This window comes from Mus musculus, chromosome 16, assembly GCF_000001635.26.
Source record: "Mus musculus strain C57BL/6J chromosome 16, GRCm38.p6 C57BL/6J".
Classification (NCBI taxonomy): Eukaryota; Metazoa; Chordata; class Mammalia; order Rodentia; family Muridae; genus Mus; species Mus musculus.
In genome coordinates this window covers 30,816,575-30,827,205 of record NC_000082.6, presented here as the reverse complement: position 1 = coordinate 30,827,205, position 10,631 = coordinate 30,816,575, and positions in this window count along the sequence as shown.

The following is a 10,631-nucleotide window of genomic DNA, read 5'->3' as shown; positions in this document are numbered from 1 at the left end:
CTGACAATGTACTTCCAACAGATTGGCCTGAATGTAAGTCTACAGGCATTGTTTTTTTTCTTTAAAAACGTTATTTATTTTTAGATGTGTGACTCTTTTGCCTGCTTGTCCATCCATCTACCATACACATGCAGTAGCCTTGGAGGCCACATGAGGTTGTGTTGGATCCCTCACACACACCCCCATCACATACACACACCCTGGACTGAAGTTGCAGATGGTTGTGGGCCACCATGTGGGTGCTGGCTCTTGAACCAGGATCCTCTGGAAGAGCAGTGCTCTGAGCTGCTGAGCCATCTTTGCAGCCCTGACATTTTCTTGACTAATGATTGATGTGGGATTAACTCTCTTTTCTGTAGCATCTGTGTTAAAAACCACTTTTCTTCCTGCTATAAAACACTGTACAGTTTTCTTTAAAATGTGCATATGAAAATATGTCAAGATAATGACATACAGTGTAGCCCACAAAAGGAAATAACATTCAATAAGATCTTTCTTATCGAATTCAGAAATTCACATCTATTGAGCTAAACTGTCTTGGCCCAGCCCACTGTGGGTGGTGCCACCCTGCTAGGTGGTCCAGGGTTGTATAAAAAAGCAGCCTGAGCAAGCCAGGAGGTAGCCCTTTTACTTTGGTTCCTGCTTCCAGGTTCCCTTGATGCTGGACTGTAACTGAAAGCCCAATAAACCTCCTCCTCCACAAGGTGCTTTTGATCCTGTGTTTATCACAGTAACAGAAAGCTCCCCAGGACATTGACTTTTCAGGGACACTACTGGTCTTTGAAGTGCTGTGTCTGACTTCAGAGACAGTACAAGTGCTGTATTTTTCTTGTGGAAGAGATTGACTGAGGACCAGCCAGCCAGATGGCTGAGCAGCTAACAGTGCTCGCTGCCAAAACTGACGAGCTGAGTTCCTTCCTGAAACTTACATTGTGGGAAGAGAGAACTCACTCTCAAGAGTTTGTCCTCTGATCTTCACACATGCAATGTGGCAATACATTCACACCACACACACACACACACACACACACCGACACATACACAACACACATATACACAACACTCATACACAGGACACATATACACAACACACATATACACAACACTCATACACAGGACACATACAGGACACATATACACAACAATCATACACAGCACACATATACATACATACACAACACACGCATACACAATATACACACACAAAACACAAACACATAACAAATATATACAACACACACAAACACATATACGCATACACACAAAGAAAGAATAAACATAATCTTAAAAAACTGTTTTTAAAAAAGAATTTGATTGTCATCCAGATGCATAATGAGCTCAGAATCCATGTAAAATTCTGAGGCTGAGTTTGTGTAAATAAAATAGGTCTTCACGGACAGACACCGGGTTTAACTGCGAGTCAGTCCTCTCAGCTGTTCACCCAGGCTGATTTTGTGTACGATCACAGTAGACCTGCAGGACACCTGATATGCTCATCAAGAGGGCGATGTGCTTCATTTCCCAACCATATGATCACCAGGTAAGATCAGGAGAAGCTGGCATTGCATGAATGGTTTTGTTTGGGCTTACGGTTCCAGATGAGGAAGAGGCCATGATGGTGGGATGAAGGCATGGCAGTGAGCTGAGACCTCACATCTTGAACATGGACACAGAGCACAGAGCCAGCAAGCTGGGAGTGGCGTGAGGCTTCAAGGTCTCCTTCCCACCTCCAGGGATATCCCTCCCCCTGCCCACCTCCAGGGATATCCCTCCCCCTGCCCACCTCCAGGGATATCCCTCCCCCTGCCCACCTCCAGGGATGTCCCTCCCCCTGCCCACCTCCAGGGATGTCCCTCCCCCTGCCCACCTCCAGGGATGTCCTTCCTTTAGCCACACCTCTCAAGCCTCCTCAAACAGCACCACCAACAGGGGACTAAATATTCCATGGCCTGAGACTTTGGAGGACATCTCATTTAAACTCCCGAGGGGAGTATTTTCAACATACAATAAACAGGTGGTTCAAAAAAAACCACACTATCTAAAAAAATAATAATTGACTGGGTGTAGTGGTGCCCACCTTCAATCTCAGCACTTGGGAGGCAGAAGCAGATGGATGTGTCTGAGTTTGAGGCCAGCCTGGTCTACAGAGTGAGTTCCAGAATAGACAGGCATATACAGAGATACCCTGTCTCAAGAATCAGAAATCAAAAATTTAAAAAAAATTTGCATGTCATTAGTTAGGACAAGGTTGACCATCTTCTTCCATGTTTACTTTTGTTTGTTTTGTTCTTTTTTTTTCCCCACGTTGAGGATCAAACCCAGAGCCTTATACACAGAGGCAAGCTCTCTACTGACTGAGCTACACCTTCAGCTCCTGTCTTGACTTTCCTCTGGATACTTCTCCTTTGCCCATATCTTTGTGCACCTTTATATTGTTGCAGTCATAAAAACAACCTTTTGATCTATGGTTTTGATAGACCAATACTCCCCCAAGTTGTGGAATTATCTTCCAAAAAACCCATGCATGCTAGGTTGAAAATGATGCATGCTGATGATGTGGTTAGCATACCAACATGGCAGCTAAGCAACACTACAGGTATCTGCTATTTCTCCCTTGGGATTCCCTGCTTGCCTCAGGGCTGTAGTTCACTTTTGCTGCCCAGCCTCACAGGGGCAGAGAGTTTTGGTTTATTTATCTACCAAGCACACTGCTATGTTCTGCATGGCTTGGGTTCGGAACCTTAGATAGTAGTGTGGAGGTGGTGAAGAAAGGATAAATACATCTACACATGTTCAGTGAAGCTGGGATCAGGTGGGTTTCTCTACTGCTACAATTGGCTGTAAACATCTGCAAGAGTGAGCCACAGTTGTTAGTCTTTGTACCCACTGATCAGCCATCCATAAACACTCAAGCTCAGCTCCTTCAAGCTTTGCTCATTCTTCCTGAGTGTGGCCCATACGTGTCTTAGAGCCCTTAACAAGCCTCGCCCACATCAAAATACACATCCACTCACTCAGCCATGAGTGTTCGCCATACAAGCGTCCACCGAGCTTCTGTGTGCCAGCAACTTTTAGGTGCTCCTTGTCTCTGAGTCCACTCTTGGGTCTCTAAATGAGTCTATCTTGTCTTGGTGTGAATTGGAGTTACCTAAGTCCTGTGTTAGGTAACTTCAGATTGCACACCCTCCCCAGTGAATTTATTTTCCATTCATGTGTTAAAAGACAAAGAATTTTACTTGGATTCATGACTTCCGATGTTTCGGCCCCCTGTCCTTGGCCCTGTTGATTCTGGGCCAGCCAAACAGCCTGGTAGCAGAAGCATAAGGCAGAGACCACTAAGCTCCTGTGTATAGGAAGCGGAGTGTCTTAGATGGGGTTCTATTGCTGGATTAAAGACCAAGACCCAAAGCAGCCCATCTCAGCCATAGTCCATCACTGACAGAAGTCAAAGCAGAAAGTTAAGGCAGGAAACCCGCAGGCAGGGACTGAAGCAGAGATCATGGAGGAGTGCTATTCACTGGCTTGCTCAGCCTGATTTCATATACAGCCCAGGACCACCTGCCCCAGAGTGACCTGGGTCCTCCCATATCCATGACTAATCAAGAAAATGCCCCAAAGCCTTGCCTACTGGCCAACCCTATGGAGGAGGCATTTTCTCAGTTAAGTTTCCCTTTTCCAAAATAGCCTTAGCTTGTGTAAATTGGAAAAAAACGGGGGGGGGGGTGTAACAGAAAATAGGAAAAGACTGAATTCAGCCATAATCCTCAAAGGGAGACACCCACAGTGACCTACTTCCTTCAGTAAGACCACATCTCCTAAAGTTTCCATCACATTCCATAATAGTGTCAGTGACAGAGAATTAGGCATGTAGCACAAGAACCTTGGGGACACCATAGTCATTATAACAATGCCACAGTTAGACACAGGCATTCTCAGGCAGTCTGCCATGATCCAGTGTTTTTCCTGCCCCTTTAAAGAAAGTACTTATTTTCAGGTGACACAGTATGTTCCTAGTTGTTTCTGGGGGTACAGGTAGCATCGCAGGCTGTGTACACAACAGGTAGTGACTCACTAGGGGCACCGGGAAAGCCTATCAGCTCCACCATTTATCAACATTTTAGGCACTGAGAATCTTCAAGATCCCCTCTGCTGGCATTGTCTAGAATTCGCCCCTCTGCTAGGATGAAATGAGTCAATTCAAGCTTGATTAGATTATATAAAGGCAGGTTGATTGGGAAGCCACTCTCTGATCCCAAGGAACAAGGCCAGATAAGTTGCCATGAGGAGGGAGACAGAGGGGAGGGAGAAGAGGAAGCAGAGAGAGAAAAAGAGGGTCAGGAGGGCTGGGACTACCAACATTTCAGTGTTATAGAGGGAAGAACTTCTGGAGGCGGGGAAGGAAGCTCCACTCCTCAGCTGGAAAGTTCAGGGTAGAGGGCTGGGTATGCCAGGTAGGGACTGAGGGATTCTGGGAGAACCTGAGGGCCAGGTCCACTTTGATAAGTTAAATATGCACCACACCTGTTTGTCCCAGTTTTGAATGCCAACACCATCATCTTCCCTAGAGAGCAGACCAATATTTATTCTGCCCTTCTTGCAGACATCTATTCACTCGTGGTAAACATTGTACCATGCTAAGAGGAGCATAAGATGAGATGAGTCCCAAACCCACACATGGGATGACATTCTCAGAATGGGCCTCTGCTGGGAACTTGAGCCTGGTACCAGAAAATCTCCTTCCTGGGGGAAATGGCCTTCACTCGCCTTGCCTTTCGCTGAGTCAGTGTTTACAGTAGATCTAGCCTCCGTCTGCCATCAGCTTGAGCCCTTTCCGCAGCCTTCCCAGCAAAAGGCACCAGGAGTGTACCAGACATATGCCAAGGTCGGGAATTTCAACGCTGTCTAAGGCACCCTGGTAAATGGCTTATTATGGAGACGGGGCTTCTTCTCTGCTCCTGGGTGCTCTGGATCTGCACAGTGAGTCTGCTGGGGCATTTTCCTATAGCAGATCTGCAGAGATTGATTGTCCCTTTCATTCATTGTGCCCACCATACAAGTCCCTGGATTCACCCACCCTGATCTCCACCCAAAGTCATGCGCTCTCCACAACTCTCCACACGTGCCTTTTCCAGAACTCTGCTTCTCAGCTCACTGACCGTGTGCCACTGGATAGCAAAGCATATTAAAACCCAGCCTGACTAGATCCCATTAATCAACTACGCGTGGGAGGGAGCGGGAGAGATTCCTGGCAGGGACCTGGTCCTCTCTCTGTTAATGACTTCAGAGAACTAAATATATTTTGGAATAGCTAGAGATGAGCTTGAAATGCACTAAAAGTTGTTTTCCAGAAGCCTTAAATGTGTCTCTTCTCTTTGTGTTGGCATTTTTAAAGCATTCTCCAAATGTCATTGCTGGAATAAATAAATGAATAAACAAACAAAACGCCATGAAACACACTTGAAAGTTGTAGCAGGCAGTAAAGCTATGACATCTGCTTCATTGATTAGAATTTGCACGGAAAGATAGCTGCGAGCAGCGTGTGAAAGCTTTTACTTTGCCTTTGGTTTCTCCTTGTGTCTCACTTCGAATAATTTCCACTCACATCCTTCTGTCCCTGGGGCCTTCAAGCCTGGTAAATAAGCAGACCCCAGGGATCTCCAAGGAGCCAGCAACATCCGGGAAACCGGAGCCGGGAGGCTCTGCGCAACCCTCCCCCACACACCACTTTCCAGGAAGGAGTGGCTGAGCCAGAACAATGACTTTGGCATGCAACTAGTCCTGGGTCAACTTTCCCCCACTCTTTTCCTCTTTCCTCCTGCCCCGTGACCTCGTGACTTCGGGCAGGGAGAAGGCTCCCCGTTAGCCCCTGACTCCGGAATGCTGCACTGATCGACCATGCTTTTGTCCTGTGCCTCAGGACTCCACGCAGAGCTGAGCTGGGTAGAGCTTCCTCTCCAACTCGGAGAAGAATGTCAGTCAGGAAGCTCAGCTATCCAGAGAATGTGAAATAACAATATTTTAATGGAATCTTTTTCTTTTCTTCACCTCATCTAATGCAGAACTGGTAGTCTGTCTATCTGTAAATTACGCCATTTTCACAACTGGAGAGATTTTCTGATTGTGACTCAATAAATCCTTGGTGCTTTTTTTTCCCTCCTACCACAGAGAGGCATTGCTGTGGTGCTCTGGTCTGCAGGTGCTGTGCAAGAGCTGGGGTGCTCTTATACAGGCTGTGTTGCTAACAGAGGGAGCATCCTTGAGACGTTTTCCTGCAATGATGCCGGTGAGCCATGCCATGGCTAAGAATCGCCCAGGGAGTTGATGGTACTTTCTAAGACTTGGGGCCCAGTCTTGGAATGGTAGCTTAATGTTTGACAGTTTAAACTGGAGTAGCTCCAGAGCTCTTTGTTGGCTCCAACACATGGATAAGGTTTTCTAGAACATTTACTCCATCCCATCCCCCAATTAAAAAAAAAATTTTTTTTTAATTTTGTTTGTATAATTTGGTCTGCATGTTTGTCTGTGCACCCCGTGTGTGCCTGATGCCCACAGAGGTCTGAAGTTGATGTCAGATCCTCTGGAACTGGGATTCCAAGTGGTTGAGGTTGCCATGTGGGTTTTGGGATCAACCTGGGTCCTCTGGAAGAGCAGCTGAGCCATTTCTGCAGCCCTTCTAGATTAATTGTGAGACTCCATGACAGGCTTCAAACTGCAAGTCTAGAGAGTCTAGGTCTAACAACTGGGCAAGTCCAGGCAAGCCCAGGTAAGCCAGTTACTAGAAAAAAGCCCCAGACTTGAGGCAGCTAGTCAGAAACTGCCCTGCCATTAGAAGCTGCCCGGCCACCTGGACAGAAGCAAGGACAACGGGTCAGCAAGTTTCCAGACTTCCTCAGCAACAGTTTCCAGCCCCCCCCCCCCCCCCCCCGCAACACCCTAGTTTTGAAATGCCCCTGGAGACTACCTACCCTGGAATCCACTAACGTTCTTTAAATCTGGCCTGCAAGCTCACTTGGTTGTCTCTCTATCTTGGTAATGGAAGACCCCAGCATGCTGGACTTTAGCAGAATAAAACACTCTTTGCGTTTGCATACTGTTTGAGTCTGAGGTATCATTCTTCTGTGAATCATAGACCCTTACCATTCTTCCTATGGTCAATGCCAAACTCGGTGAGAGCAATAAAAAAGATACTGTATTCTTTATGAAATAGCATTTTGATGTTTGAGCCGAGCATCATTAGAATCCAACAATTCGGCATTATCTGGGATTGACTGCTGAATACATTCTCGTCTGTGTTGAAATAACTGCAGTTTTTGTGTTACAATGAAGATTATAAACAATTAAAATAATGAAGTCAAAGTCAAGGGCACAATTCACATCCCTAGGCTCTGAACACTTCCCTATTTAAAAACTGGAAGGAAAACAAAGACAAAATTCTGTATTAACATCCCTGGCTTTCCCAGATGAAATAGGCCTGTCCAGGTATACTTTAAAATCCAAGATTTCAATTAAAACAGCTCTCCTGGCAAGAAGACCTTATAAAAAAATCTCGTCGAATCAGGGGAATTCAGAATCCTTCTTTTGGTTCACTTTATGAAAATGAGAAGTCTTGAGGCCAGACTGGTTTTTCTTAAAATGGAAGTGTGTCTTTAGCACAGTATTTGACACTACTGTTTTCTGTTGGGGAGGGGGGTGGGTAGCAGAAAAGAAAAAGTGCTTAGAAGGAAGAAGCCCAGATTCTAGGGCGAGCTGGATCATCTTGGACTTCACATTCTGATCTCCTTCATCTTGCTTCCTGGCCACCTGGGAGGAAAGCAGATCACAGAGGGGCAGGGCTGGAAGGAGAGACAGGAGGGAAGCGTTGAGCACCTGTCCTTGAGCTGAGCAAGTAGGATGAGTGATTTCCAGATGCCCCAGTTGAGGGACAGGTTTGCTTGCCTGAGGTGGGAAGTCCTGAGCGAAACAGGACTTCCGAGTTCCTGAAGAAGAAGGAGAGTTCCTGTGAACTTGGAAGTCTTGTTTCCCTCAGGACTTCCCACCATATTTGTCCGAGAATTCTCCAGTTTTCCTGACCTGAAAAAATTTGGTGTAGACGAGGAGAAGAAGGAAGGAAACCACCAGGGGCCAACTTTGAAGACCCTGATGTCTCCCCCACACTAACCAGTGAGAGTTAAGGACATGCTAGGTGCAGGACAAGATCACTTCTCTAAGCTGGCAAGCAAGCCTGCTGGGTGGGGTGGGGGACAGAGATGGGGAGCATCTCCTTGGGGTTCCTTCCTGCCAGCTGGCCTGGTACCCAGTCATCTCATCCCAGCCCACCAGAGAGCTACCAATAATGCAAATCTTCAAAGCAAGCAGTCAGGGTTGCTTTCCAGCTCCTTGACCTCTCTGAGTTTGACAGCTCCTTCCCAGAGATAGGGCAGTGGGCTGGGGGGAGGGAGATACTTGTGTTTGCTTTGGAAACTCTCCAAGTCTGTGAGCAATCCCAGGTTTAACGCTTAGGCCTAAGGAGAATTCCACGTTTCACTGGGGAAGTCTCATGAGACACAAGAGATTTGTGATGTTCACTGGCACCAGAGCGTTTGAGACTTGGGACAAGTTTTCTAAGACACGATATTTATTCCAAAGAATTTGACCTCAGCCTTAGCTGTTTATCCCAAGTGTAAGAGGCCTCAGAAAACAACAGCACCACCTTATCCTCATGAGGATGCGCAGTGGACTCAGAGTGTGTGTGACCCAGCCCACTGCTTGCTTTCATCAATATTTTGTTGTAAAACTTTCAACTCCAAAGAAAAACTTCAAGAAGTCCGCTATGTGCACTTACACTGTGTGCTTTGCTCTGTATATGGAACACATCAATCCAGGAATGAAGACCACGGGCCAAGCAGATGGTACAAGACCTGAGTTGGATCAGAGCCCACATTAAGAGAGAGAGGGCAGGGGGTGCAGAGGCATATTTGCAATCCCAGCATTGGGGAGGTAGAGACAAGTAGATATCTGGGGCTTGCTGGGCAGGCAGCCACATCTACCAAGTTTCTGTATGAGAGATCTTGTCTCAAAAGAAGAAACATGGAGCCGGGTATGATGGCACACGCCTTTAATCCCAGCACTTAGGAGGCAGAGGCAGGCGGATTTCTGAGTTCGAGGTCAGCCTGGTCTACAGAGTGAGTTCCAGGACAGCCACGGCTACACAGAGAAACCCTGTCTCAACAAACAAACAAACAAACAAACAAAACCAAAGAAGAAGAAGAAGAAGAAGGAGAAGGAGAAGGAGAAGGAGAAGGAGAAGGAGAAGGAGAAGGAGAAGGAGAAGGAGAAGGAGAAGGAGAAGGAGAAGGAGAAGGAGAAGGAGAAGGAGAAGGAGAAGAAGAAGAAGAAGAAGAAGAAGAAGAAGAAGAAGAAGAAGAAGAAGAAGAAGAAGAAGAAGAAGAAGAAGAAGAAGAAGAAGAAACATGGAGCTGGGTAGTGGTGATGCACACCTTTAAACCCAGGACTTAGGAGGCAGTGGCAGGCAAATCTTTGAGTTCGAGGCCAGCCTGGCCTACAGAATGAGTTCTAGAACAGCCAGGACTATACAGAGAAACCCTGTCTCAAAAAACCAAAAAGAAGAAACACGAATACACAACTGAGATTGACACCCGAGGTTGACCTCCAACCTATACGTATGCACAGTCACACACACACAAGAAATTAAGACAAGTATAACACATATGTTATTTCAGCTAAATTATATTTTGCCTCATTTGTACTCTATCAAAACCGTAGACGCACAAGGATACTGCATCCACTTTTACATTCGAATGTGTACATACAAATGCATGCGCATCTTCAAGCTTCCTTTAAGCACTTGAGAATAGATTGTAGTCATGACGAGTCCTAGAGATCCTAGAGATCACAAACTATTAGTAAGACTCCTGTGTGGTAGGTTTATTAATATTAATGTCACTTTGAGGACATTTAGCCTTCATATAAAGTGTCATCCAAGACATAGTGCATATCAGTTTTCTGAAATATGTGTATATGTGTGTGTGTGTATTTCAGAAAGTATATATATATATGTGTGTGTGTATATATATTAGTATCTGATCAATCACATTTTGCATTTAACTGCCATTCATTTTAGTCTTGTTAAATTTATAATAATCCCCTGAAGGCTGTTTTTTGGTATTTGCTTCAGAAAGAGAAAACAAACACTGATATTTTTGGGCGCTCCAGGAAAATTGTTTTGAATCTGAGTGCTTTTTCTGGCTTCCTTATGCTCTGTCATAAACATTTTTCGGAAGGCAGAGGTCTCATTGTATTTCATGAGAAGACTTGATGTCTGTTTGCCCCATTAGGTTAAGGTTTGATCGTTCACTTAGGGTGATATTGGCTTTGGCAGGGAGTGGGGAAGACGCCATCGTGAAATTTTCACTCTCCAGAAGAAAGAACTGTTGTCCAAAGAAAAGGATGTCACAAGAGTCTTGCTTCCTCTCCTACTCAAGCCCCTTGTCAACTAAGGTGGCCACAACAGTAAGAAAAGTAAGGCACATCACAGGCCAGGGACAAAAACATGTATGATTGACACTTTGCCACCATCCCAAATCACAAGGAGTCATAGCTGAAAGAGTTGAAGACACAAATCCTTTATGAAG